This window comes from Hyaena hyaena, unplaced genomic scaffold (genome assembly GCF_003009895.1).
Source record: "Hyaena hyaena isolate Hyena2069 unplaced genomic scaffold, ASM300989v1 scaffold_1108, whole genome shotgun sequence".
Classification (NCBI taxonomy): domain Eukaryota; kingdom Metazoa; phylum Chordata; class Mammalia; order Carnivora; family Hyaenidae; genus Hyaena; species Hyaena hyaena.
This window is the reverse complement of record NW_024081742.1, coordinates 163171-176623: the sequence shown is the minus strand read 5'-3', so window position 1 is coordinate 176623 and position 13453 is coordinate 163171.

Genomic DNA, 13453 nt, shown 5'->3' with positions numbered 1-13453 from the left:
TTCCAAATTATAGAGTTATCTTTTCAAGTTTAAATCTGATATTTTTCTTCTCTGATTAAAAATCTTCCATGTTTCCCTATTCTTAACCTAAAGACTGAATTATTTTCTTTTAATTTTTTAATGTTTTATTTATTTCTGAGAGAGAGAGACAGCGTGAGCAGGGGAACTAAAGACTGAATTCTTAACATGGCTCTAATTATCTGCTATTTACTGCTGTATCAACTCATGTTATGCCACTGTCTAGCCTCACTGGCCTTCTCTCAGTCCTTCAAACTATGTTGACTGCTGCAGAGTAAGAAAAATACTTTACGTCATGATCCAGTACTATAAAAAATAAATACATATTTTTGATTGATGGAAGTTTTATAAAACAATACTTTTAGTGTATATAATCTCTAATTTTTATTATTCTTTGTAATTGAATATCTTTGTATTCATAATAGTTATTATGTCCCATAAGTTGATTTCATAATTCACCAGTTGGATTATGGACATTTGAAAAATACTTCTCTAAAGAGCAATAATCCTTCCTATGCTTTGATTTTGCAATATTGTTCCCTCTGCCTGGGAATGAATTTTCTCTTCCTCTAATTCCCACTTCCCATGCACACATGTATTTCTAGTTTGTGTTTTATTTATCCTCCAGAATTCAAATATCAAGGAAAACTTGACATTTCCTTTCTGTAGAAAACTTTTTCTTACCCCTAGACTAGGCTAGATATAGTCTCATATTATTTACTCTACTTGGAATTACACTGTTATTACTTGATAAGTTTTATAATTAGTTGATTAATGTCTTAGACTGTCATTTTCATTTGTTTATGGATATCGGTCTTCTTCATTACTGAATCCCTAATGCCTGGCCCATATTAGGCCCTTGATAAGTTACTGAATAAATGGAACAAATGAATGAATGAATCCTGTTCAGAATGGCATAATGGGAAAAAAAATGTGGACCTAATGAAAAAATTAATAAACATACCTATCCAAAATCCTTAATTTTCATTCTATTGGGTGATCTTAAACAAAATCATGGACTTTTTATTCACTGATTTCCTAATCTGTCTAATGGCAATATTCGCTGCTTTTGTGTGCCTAGTTACCGGAGATAAGAAACAAACAAACAAAAGACTGCCACATCCTTTTTGTTTTTTGTTTTTTGTTTTCATGAATATACAGTTGATGTCTCAGACACACAAACCTACTAGATAGTAAGTGCTATTGTATGTGAAAACACTTAGACATGAAGTATTGCTATAAAATACCTTTTTTAATGGTTAAGGTTAATTGAAGACTTGTAAAAATCATTAACTGCAATTTATGAAATGCTTCAAAACTTATCTTTCTCTTGGTCTTGGCTCTTTCTCAGCAATGATGGAAATAAAAAGAGAGACAGATACATGATCTCACATGTTTTCCTTCCTCTTTACTACCCAATGGTTAGGAAAATAGCTGGGCAGCATATAAAACTATTGATCTCCAAATTCACAATATTGTGAACTCATGCTCTTTGCCAGCCTACTGTTAATCCTCACCTATGACCAGTTTTTTTGTTGTTGTTTTCCAGCTAGTGGATATGTAGACAAGGGAAAGGGAAGAGGTATCTTCCAAGTATCTTAAAGAGGTCATGTGGGAAGTAAATCTTTCTGGTCCTGGTACCACTGCTAACACAGGAGCAATTGAAAACCCAAAGTGGATTTGCCTCTGCAGTAAAAAGGTCAGAAGTAAAACACTAAGCATAAAGACCATCAGTAAGAAAAGTAATCAAGGCCAGAGCCAAACTATCTGCTAGAGTGAAATGTTTAAAACTTTGAGGCTTTAATTAGATTCTTAGAAAATAGCCTGCTTTTAAACTGTTTTGTGTGTTCTCCATGCATAATTTACTCCCATGCATTTTAATTTCGCTTAGAGATCAAGCCATCCTCTGGAAAAGTGTTAATTTTCTGGAGAGGTAACACAAACACTGTTATGTTTTGTTAATTTTTCATTTCATGTATTTAATAAACTGTTTGACTTAGAATCTACAAGAAATAACATTAACCTAAGGCATCTCCTATTTTGGTTCTGAAACTCTGACTTTTGTGCTGACTTCCATTTAGATTGTTGGGATTGGGAGAACAATGCCAGACTGATTCATTTGTTTTTAAGTGTTGGGAGGACAACTGGGGAGTAAGGAGAAGTTACTCTTGAACAGGGAAGCAGCTTGGGCACTTAGGCACAACTCCAGGTGAATAAACTAAGTGGGCGTATATATGTAAGTCTGATTGCTTAAAGGTATACATCTAAGATCCCATGTTGATCAGTGCTAGACCCCAGCTGTTTGAGAACCAGAGGCATGGTTTATTCAGAGTGACATGGAAGGAAAATTGGATCACAGAAAGACATTCTTATTTAAACAAGACTTGAAATCTGGCAGCTCTCCTAAAGGAATAAAATACTATTGGATTACACTCATTTATGGACATTTTTTGTCTTCTACATTGCTCTTTAAGCACAGTAACCATGATATATTTTAATCTCCCCAAACAGTAGGCATGATAACAAGTATTGGAGAGATTTACTCCTTCACTACCCATTCATTCATTCAGGTACACAGGTGATGTTTAGGAAATACTGAAGCAGCAGTCTAGCAGAGAGGGCATTGCTGTGAGTCTCTCTGGTTGCTATACTTAGGGACTATGCAGTTTTTTACTTCATTTTAAAGATAAATGGTCTGCATAGAGAGGAAGCACATGATTAGCTTTGTATCTTTGTTAGGTTAGTTAATCGAGCCAGAGCTGTTGGTCCATCTGTGCATAAGCCAGTTAGTGTTTCTCCATTCTTAGCCACAGATTGCACCTTGAACCTTTGCCAGCTGTTTCCTAAGTGCATGCCATTGGATGTGAGGGAGACCTGAAAAGAGTACAGATAGATCAGCATAAAATCATCACAGCTTTTGAAAACAAAAGAAACAAAGCATAAAGCATGAATCCCATAATGGTAGATCAGAAGTTTTATCTTATATTCAAAGGTCAGCTGCCATATGTGTGACAGTGTAAACACTATGTGATAGGGACAAAATTTAAGCAGCTGTGACAAAAAAAAATATTAGAACTTTCATTATCCTTTTTTATTTAAAAAAATTAAATATCTGCTGGCAAGTTAGTCTAACTAGTCCTAGAAAATATTGGGCAGAATGTGGATAGTCTCATTGGTTCAGAAATTGCCCGGTGCTCCACACAACCAGTATGCTTCATGATTTCATAGATGAGGAGATTAGACAACATTCTTGGTTATCTAGTAATAACTCCCTTGCTGTGGACTTGGGGCCTTTTTCTTTGAAGATTTGTAGGACTCAAATAAGTTTCACCTATAACCAATAAAAATTTCTCTTATTTGCTCATATTTTCACTTTTACTTAACAATCATGCACATTATTTCAAGTGAGTCTCAAACCAACCTTATAAGTTAAACATTATTCCTTGGGTTTACCATCTGATCACCTGGCAAACTCTTCTTGTTTGACATTAGTGACTTATGGAACTCAGGAAAGAATAGTTTACTATAAAAAATTGACTAAAAAAAGTATAATCCCATACTGACAAAATTGTCACTTTTATAAGATGCTACATTCTCTTGTTAGGAAACAGAATTGCCTTTTAAGTGAAATATCATTCACCAAAATTTTAAAACAATTACTGAAATAGTTTGCTCACTTCTAGAACATCTAAAGAAAATAAAAGTGAAAGAACTCTCTTTGACATCTCTGGATATTTGAACAGACAACAAGGAAGAACTGTAGCTTTTCTTTCTTTTCTTTTCTTTCTTTCTTTTTTTTTTTTTTTTTTTAGCCAAATTATCCTAAGAACACTCTGATCCAACATAGAAATGCCAGTGGAATAAGAGATGGTAACACAAGATGCACCAGGAGACTCGAGGTTTTGTGTGTTTGAAACTTATATTCTACTGTAATGACTAAATTGTAGAGAAGCAAAACTAATGTGTGTGTGTGTGTTTAAATTTGCCCAGTGTTTTTTTTGTTCTGTCTTCTAGGAGCAGACAAACTTCTTTTGTTTTTTTGTTTGTTTGCTTGTTTGTTTTTAAAAGGTCACTTCAATTTTATAAGACAGTAAGTATAAGAGAAGGAAAATTAAAAAGTTATACTACATTAGAACAGTACATTTGCTCAACATAGAAATGCCAAAGGCTCATAAAGGTATACAGTGATATGCAGTGTTTTCTTTCACATAATTTATTTAAATTGGTAGAACTTTTTGCGTGCGTGTGTCTTTCAACTTTTAATTTCACTATAAACAAAAGTGAAGTAAATGAAATGGTTGTTATCAACTGAATACCAGATGAAATCTCGGTATTTAAAAGAACATAGATCTTTTCTTATAAGTTTGCTTTTGATTTTAATTCAAGAATAATTATGCTGGATTCTGATGTATTACTGGACAAAAAAAAAACAACATGTGGTTGTGTGTTTTGGCATAGGTTCTTCTGGCCTTTTCAGTGATTGACATGATAACCAACAAACCGAATTTAGATTGAAAGTCCTTTTTCTGTGCAATATTCTAATCATCACCAAAGAATAATTCCAACACCTATTGGTTACTTTTACTTGAAGACTTTATGTATATATACATGTCAATGACTTTATTTTGTTTAATTTTTTTTAGAGTGTGGGGGAGGGGTAGAGAGAGAGAAAGAGAAAGAGAGAGAGAGAATATCAAGCAGGCCCAACACTGTCAGTTCAGAGCCCAACAGGGGGCTGAATCCCAGGAACCACAAGATCATGACCTGAGCAGAAATTATGAGTCAAACGCTTAACCATCTGAATCACCCATGCATCCCACATATCAATGGCTTTAAGTGGTGGAGAATATGGATATGGAATTCAGAGGAATAAACTTTTGGAACTGACACCTGCATAATATGATGCATCTTTCCAGCTCTACAGCTGTTAACCAAAAAATTTTGGGTAAGTAAGAATGAAATAAGTAAAAATATAATCTTTTTATAACAGAATTTTTTCCATCATTCATGTTTATAGCTAGCCTCTGAGAGTGGACTTAAATTTATAAACCGTAGTTTTAACATATATAATTCCCATAAAGGAAAAGAAGGTGCATGCTCACATGTATACACATATACACACACGGAAAAGTCTAGGTTTTACTATCAAATAGAGAAGTGAATGTTATGCAATCAACAAAACACTGTTGTGCAATAATTAAAGAATTTTTAAACTGAAGATTAAATTGGAATGTTGTTATAAACATAAGGGAAATGGCCAACATTTTTCTTTGTATCAAAAGAAAACTAATTTCTAAAAATAAGCACCCTCTTTGTAATGACCCTTTAAAATAGTTTTAAGTGATTTCAATCACAGATGAGCTTTTGGGTCTGTAGCACTTTGCTGTAAGTGGTTTGCTCTTTGATCCTGTAGCCTTTAATCAGGTGTGTGTCTAAAAGAAAGCATCAGCATAGCAGTATCACCAGCCAGACTCCCCACAGCTCTCTAACGTGAAAATAGCAAGACTAAAACAGTTTCCTGGGTCCTGAAAGGTTTCCTTTGGTATATATATTTAAGAAGGTATTAGTTAAATCTATTCTTCATTGCTAAACTTTATTTTATCAAATTGAGGCAAATAACCTTTCTAAAGTTACCAAATTAAAAAAAAAAATCAACTTGATGGAAAAAAAGGAAAGTGCCTTTTTATCTTTCAAGTTTCATTTTACTTTTGCAGAAATCGGATTTAAATAAAAGGAAGGATTGAGAATGTTAGCTAGTCTTTTAAATGTTATTATTGTACTTTAGTGTTCAATTCCTTTATCATGTGAAACTGATCTAGTGTAATCGAAATGTTGCAATATTCTTTGCTTAGAGTGCCTTAGATATTGCCTTCAGAAATGCAAAAACCAAAGAATTACTGTCTACTCTTTATTCCACCTCCCATCCCCACTCAAATCCATATTTCTTATCATTACTAATTTTGTCACTTAAACCCCAAACCTTCATATTTTCTTCCCTGTCCTTTTGCTTTCCTAATCTAAACAGTTTCCCTCTTAATAATAACTTAGTGGTTAAGAACTAGGTTTGAATCCTTTGTCAGTTAATAAATTTTTATGGCCTCGGGCAAGTTACTTAACCTCTCTAAAGACTTTTTCTAGTTGTATTGTAGGTTTATGGGATTAAGTGAAACAATTCATGTAAACAACACAGTGCCTGCACTCAATACATGTTAGCTACCACTCATTCTTCCCCTTTTTAGATTAATTAATTAATTAATTGTTATTTTGAGAGAGAAAGAGAGAGAGTGTGAGAATGTGCAGGAGGGGCAGAGGGAGGAAAGAGAGAATCCCAAGTGGGCTCCGTACTGTAATCATGACCGGAGCCAAAATAAAAAGTGGGAGGCTTAACCAACTGAGCCACCCAGATGCCCCTTACTCCTCCCCTCTTGGTCCTTCCTTTCCTTACTCTCCCTTCCCCTCTCCCCATCCTCCTTTCTTTTGCTTCCCTATGTCCCTGTCCCTTTCTTCCTCCCTTTGAGTGAATGCTTAGCACAGGGTAAGTGCTCAACAAAATGGTAGCCTTCACTGTTGTCTCCATGCATCAAGCCTTCATCATTTCTCCCATAGAAAACTGAATTTAGTTCAGCGGTCCTCATTCCTTATTTATGTGTATCCTTCACAAAAATGTTATGTGTCTTTAATTTGAATTTGTGAAAGTATAATTTTTAGATCAAATCATGCATTTAGGATTGGAAAGTGAAATATTATAAAACCCACTGATAATAACTATGATGCTTTTGCTTTCTGATTGTATTCTGTCTTCATACAGACTGTTTTGCTTAAAAAGACTACTGTGTGCCAGGCAGTGTGACTTAAGTGCTTTGCATACATTATCCTATTTGATTCTTAGTAACCTATGAGATGTTTAATATTATTAACACCTATTTTACAAAGAAGGAATCTGTTGAGTTATGCTCAAGGTCATACAGCTATAAATAGTAGAGAAGATTTTGAACCTAGATGGTCTGATTCCAAAATCTATGCTCCTAAACAGTAGTTTATACTGCCCCCCTGCTTCTAGGAATAATTAAATAATTTAACAAATTGTGTCCTTAACTTCATATTTTCTGAGTACTTGAGTTAAAATGAAACACAGTTTCTGGAAATTAACCTTTTAAAAGGAAAAGTAAATTATTTTCTAATAAGTAGCACTGAAAAATAAATCAGAAAATAAATCTTACTATTGACTTTTCATTTTCTTTTTTTGTGGCTAGTCGGTAAGGTTTTCTCATTTGTTAATTGTCTGAAAAAAGGAAATATGTCTGAAGGATGACATCTGAATTGAAGAGACAAAATCATGACCTATGAAAAATAGCTGAAGAATCTGGAGATATTTAGCCTTAAGAAGACCCAGGGGGAATGAAAACTTTTCAAATATTTGAAGGACTTGCATGTGAAGGAAGGATTAGATATATTCTGTGGCCCAAGAGGATAGAGTTATAACCATTTGTTGGAATCAACTAGATGAGAGCTTTCTAACAATTAAAACTGTCGCACCATGAAAAATCACATTCTGAAAAATAATGGCAAGACTTTCACCAATCACAATTTAACTATTTGTATTCACCTTCTAGCTAAGAGATCTCACACTTTCAGGGAAAGGAAAGGTAGCTGCATTTTTTGCAAAAACTGATATCTGAGACCTTCAAGTTGTGCTCACTTGGCCTCTGAGTTGATGTGAAAAGGATGATTTTTCTAAAAATTCAGATTATAAACTTAATACATAAAAAAAAAATGAGACTCCATAAAACCAGAAAGCTGCTTCTAATCCCACCATCCAAGGACAATAATTTGATATATTAGTGGCATCTATTTTTTATGATTATAAAAGATTTGAATATAGCAAAGTATAAAGAGAAAAATGTAAGAAAAGTAAAAGACAAAGTTAAAAAATTCCTTAATTTTCCAAATAATCACCATTTCCATTTTGATGTATTTTTCACCTAGTCCTTTATTTTGACTATTTTTATATCTAATTTTTAATTTACAACAAGACTTATACTTTATAAAGTTTTGTAAAGGCCATTCTTTTCACACAGCATTGTATCTGGACATTATATTATTATTTTAATATTTCAAGTACATAGTTTTTAATGAGGACTATGGCTCTGTCTTATGAATGTACCCTTGTATATTTAACAAATTTCCTGTTTACAAATAATTTTGTATGCAGTTGTTTGTTAGCATAATAACACTGCAGTGAACATCTTTGTGTATTACTAGCTATTCAAATGCTAATTGCCTTCTTAGGTTAGATTTCTAGAGGTGGAACTAGTAATTCCCCAAAGGCTCTTGATAGAACAAACCAAACTGACCTCTGAAAACCTTATATCAATTTATTAGTAAGTGAGATTAAACTTTCATTTTTAATGGTTTAGTGAATTATAGTTGGTATATTATGATGGCAATTTTTATTTCAGTTTGTATTTTTTTAAATACAATTGATATTCCATATTGATTTTATATGTCTAATGCCCAAATACAATATTTCTTTAGCATACCTATTACACTTTTCTCCCATTTTACGTTATATAGTTATTTATGAATTGATTCATAGGGAAACTATGTATTAAAGAGATAAAACCTTTTGTATGATTTTTGTTTTGTCTTACAATGTATTTATGTATTTTTAACATTCTGAAGTTTTAATTTGTATGTAATCATACTTTTCAGTTTTTGTGAAGCAAAAATATTAGGAGGCATACACACACAGATACGATCTTATGTGATTGCAGGAGCTGGTAAGGCTGCTGTCTTTGTGTCTGATCCTGGAGCTTGAAGTCCACAGAGCAAGCAAGTGGGAAGGCAAGCCGGATTGGGGGGGGGAGGGTATAATGGGAAGAGTGAGGACAATGTGCAGCTACAATCACAGAGCTAAGCCCCTGGGAGGATGGAGTGATACCAGTGCCTGTTCATATTGCCTCTACCCTTGGTGGTATGGTGTGACTATCTGCCTTTGGTCATGAGGCCAAACGCACATCAGGCTCAGGAGTCAGAGCAGCTAAAGGAGGATACAGGGGAAGGCTGGGTTATTGCCTGCCTGGCCACTCATTTCACCCAGAGATGAAACTGAATCAGCGACCATGTGTACAAGCTACAAAATGGCTGCTGCTTCACTGCTACTCTCCAAGTATCCTGAAAGAATCTCTCTTGTCCACTCCTGTGAGAAATAGAAAGGAAAGTTGACACATTACAAAACTACCATACACCAATATTTTTTTCTAGTTTAAGTTAACTTGGGAAGAAATGATACCTTTGCAAATTTTAGCCTGTCCATTCAGGATCATGGTATATTTCTATATTTAAGTCTGATTTTATGTAAGGAATGTGCTATAATTTTGTCATGTGAGCCTTACATAATTTCTAGTAGAATTATTGTTTCTTATTTCTAGAGCAAATGGAAACTTTTCAATTATTTTTTCAGCTGATTGGAAAGAAAATGATTTTAGCATATTTATCATTTCTGATGCTTTGCTGAAAACCTGACTTTAGAATTTTGTAAAGTTGATATTCTCCAGCTTTCTAAGCATATAATTAATTGTATTATCTACAAACAATAGCATTTAATAGCTAACTCAATTTTTGTTTGCCTTCTCATTGTTCTGGAATCTCTGATTGATGCAATAGTTAACCAATAGTAATGATGGTGAGTATTCTTTTAGTTTCCTAATTTTACCATATATATTTTTAATCTAATTTGTTAATTTCTAAAATCAGGAATTTGTGGGATGCCTGGGTAGCTCAGCCAGTTGAGCATCCGCTTTGGCTTAGGTCATGATTGCGCAGCTTGTGGGTTTGAGCCCCATGTTGGGCTCTGTGCTGACAGCTCAGAGCCTGGAGCCTGCTTCAGATTCTGTGTGTCTATCTCTCTGCCCCTCCCCACCACTCTTTCTTTCAAATATAAATAAACATTAAAAAATAAATAAAAAATAAAATCAAGAATTTGTGTGGAATGCCATTTGATAAATACATGTGGTAGAATATATTAATAAATTTCTCAAAAGTGAACTATCTGCAATCCTGGAATAAATTATGCATTTCCCTAAATGTATTGCTAATAATTCATTATTTTAAAAATATTCATTTCTAAGTAAAATTGGCCCAGTTTTTTATTTAGGTCTCAATTTCAGAGCTATGCTAATTTCATGAATTAGTTCAAGTATCTTTACTTACAAATTCTGTTATAGTTTTTATAGTCTAAGAAATATCTAGTTTTTAAAACTCTGAAAGACCAGTAAAACTGGTACCAAGCATTTTTGTGGTAGTGTTTTAAAACAATTAACATTTTATTTGAGGCAAAGTCTACATATGGTAAAATGCACAGACCTAAAATGTATAGCCCACTGAAATTTTATACATATACAGACACACACATATACATATCTCCATAACCACAGCCCAAATCAAAATATAAATATTTCCAACATCCCAGTGAAAACTCCTCCAAAGCTAATCAATCATACTTCTGACTTGAAAATAATTTTTATTTCCTCTTTTTCCTCTTGGGAGTAGTCTCAGCGAACACTCCTTATTTTTGTGTTAGTTTGCTAAGGCTGCCATAAGAAAACATCACAGACTGGGTGGCTTAAGCAACAGAAATTTATTTTCTCACTATTCTGGAGGCTGGAATCAAGACATAGGTTTAGCCTCTCCTTGGCTTGAAGTGGCTGCCTTCTCACTATGTCTTCAATGGTATTTCCTCTGTTGGTACACATCCCCGATGTCTCTTTGTGTGTCCAAATCTCTTCTTCTTATAAGGACACAAGTCAGATTGGATTGGGGCCCATCGCAAGGGCTTTATTTTTAACTTGATCACCTCTTTAAAGGCTGTATCTCTCTCTTAATACATTCATATTCTGAAGTACTTGGTTGGAATTAAGACTTCAACGTATGAATTTTGTGGAGACCACTATTCAGTCCCAAGCAGCCACCTGACAATTTCTAACGTCTTTCTTGCATTTGGAGAATTTTGTACTTCAGGAGTCCACACCTTTAAAACCTAGAATCCGGAAACTCACTTTCAAACACGTTCCAGGGCTTCTGCAGATGCCTACAATTGTACTGCACAACTTTGGAAGATGACATTCACTTCAACTCTGATGAGAATGATTCCTTGCAGAGTTTTACTGTGTTCAGCTTCTCTAGCATATGTCTTAGGTTAATTATTTCCCATTACTTTGAAACTACTGCTGCAAGAAGCAGGTGTTCCAGAAACCCATTCCAATGCTGATGGGAACAGAACTGTCCAACTTCCAGATACAGAATACTGTGACATTACTGTCCAGTTTGACCAGTTATAGAGTCTTCCCTCCTCCGTGGCTGCTGAAGTAGCAGCTTCACAAAAACCACTTAGCAGAATAATGTGAGCATCATTTGTCTCCAAATTGGAGTGGTTGCTCATATAAGAAATTCAGTGACCATGTAATATAATTTACAAATTAATTTTTGCTTGTGCTCCTTGGAATAAATTCTTTTTTTGACATCTACCAAAGGTACGTTAGTGTATTCAGGGTTTTTGCTTTTTAGGAAAAGAGAAGAGGAGAGGAGAAGAAGAGGGAAAGGGAGGGGAAGAGAGGGAAAAGGTGGGGAGGAGAGGAAAGAAGGGGAAGAGAGAAGAGAGAAAGGAAGGAAAGGCTTTCTTTTGATTTCCAGTAGCATGATATATATTTCTCCGTCCCCTTACTTTAATCTGAAGGTATCTTCCACTCTAAAATGAGTTTCTTGTAGATAGCAAATAGATGGATTTTGGTTTTTTTATCCATTCTGCTACCCTATGTCTTTTGATTGGAGCATTCAGCCCATTTACATTCCGTGTTATTATTGAAATATGTGGGTTTAGAGTCGTTGTGTCCTTTGTGGGATTCATGCTTGTGGTGGTGTCTATAGTATCTTTGTTCCTTACAACACTTCCCTCAGAGAGTCCCCCTCAGGATTTCTTGGAGGGCTGGCTTAGTGGTGATATATTCTTTCAATTTTTGCTTATTTGGAAAGACTTTTATCGCTCCTTCTATTCTGAATGACAGTTTTGCTGGATAGAGGATTCTTGGCTACATATTTTTTCTGTTCATCACATTGAAGATCTCGTGCCATTCCTTTCTGGCCTGCCAAGTTTCAGCAGATAGGTCTGTCACCACTCTGATAGGTTTCCCTTTGTATGTTAGGGCCCTTTTCTCCCTAGCTGCTTTCAAAATTTTCTCTTTGTCCTTATATTTTGCCATTTTTACTATGATATGTTGTGCAGAAGATCGATTCAAATTACTTCTGAGGGGAGTTCTCTGTGCAGATTTTTCTTTTTAAAATGTATCCTGATGATCTTTGATTTTAATGAGTGCATTTAGTCCATTTAAATTTACTTTAGTTACTATATTTAGATATAAAATTACCATACATATGTGTATATAATATATGTGATATATAAACATATGTTATATATATAAATAACTGTTCATTTAATATATACATTTTAAATTATTACACATATATATTTGGATATGTATTTCTAACACTTATTTTGTGTTTTCTTATTATTCTATTTTATGTATATTTCTCTCTCTCTCTTTTCTTGTTTTTTTTTTTCCCCAAGCGGTATTTTTCTGTTATTTTGGATTAGTCTTCTTAAAGGCTGCCATATCTATCAAGTAGTAAAAGAGAGATTATTCCAAGTATTATCTTAGATATTGTGGCATGAATTTTGCATTATTAAGATCTATATTTAATAAAAAAATCTTTACCCCCAGCCCTGAACAATACATAAACCTTAGCATAGTTGATTGAAGTCACCTGCAGGGATGGGGCAGAGAGAGGGAGACACAGAATCCGAAGCAGGCTCCAGACACTGAGCTAGCTGTCAGCAAGAGTCCTGACGCAGGGCTTGAACCCATGAACAGGGAGACCATGACCAGAGCTGAATTCAGTTGCCCAACCACCTTAGCCACCCAGGTACACCTCATGTATTTTAATTTTAACTTATTCTTGTTTTTATTTCAATCCAGAAAAACATTAGTTTTGTTGTTTTATACCATCAAGATTTGATCAAATTAGTTCATAAAACTCTTTCCTCTTGTACTTTCCACCACAGTTCCCATTCCATGTGACTAAAGGACATATTTTGGAATTTCTTGAAGCATTTTTCTAGTGAATTGTAATTAACACAGTGTTACATTAGCTTCAGGGATACAATATAAGGATTTAACAATTATATACATTTCTTGTTGCCTGTCATAATAAGTATACTCCCATCCTCCTGCCCACCTCTCCTCTGTATTTAAGAGTCTGTTTTGGGGTGCCTGAGTGGCTCTGTCAGCTAAGCATCCAACTTTGGCTCAAGTCATGATCTCACAGTTCACAAGTCTGAGCCCCATGTTGGGCTCTGTGCTTACAGCTCAGAACCTTCGAA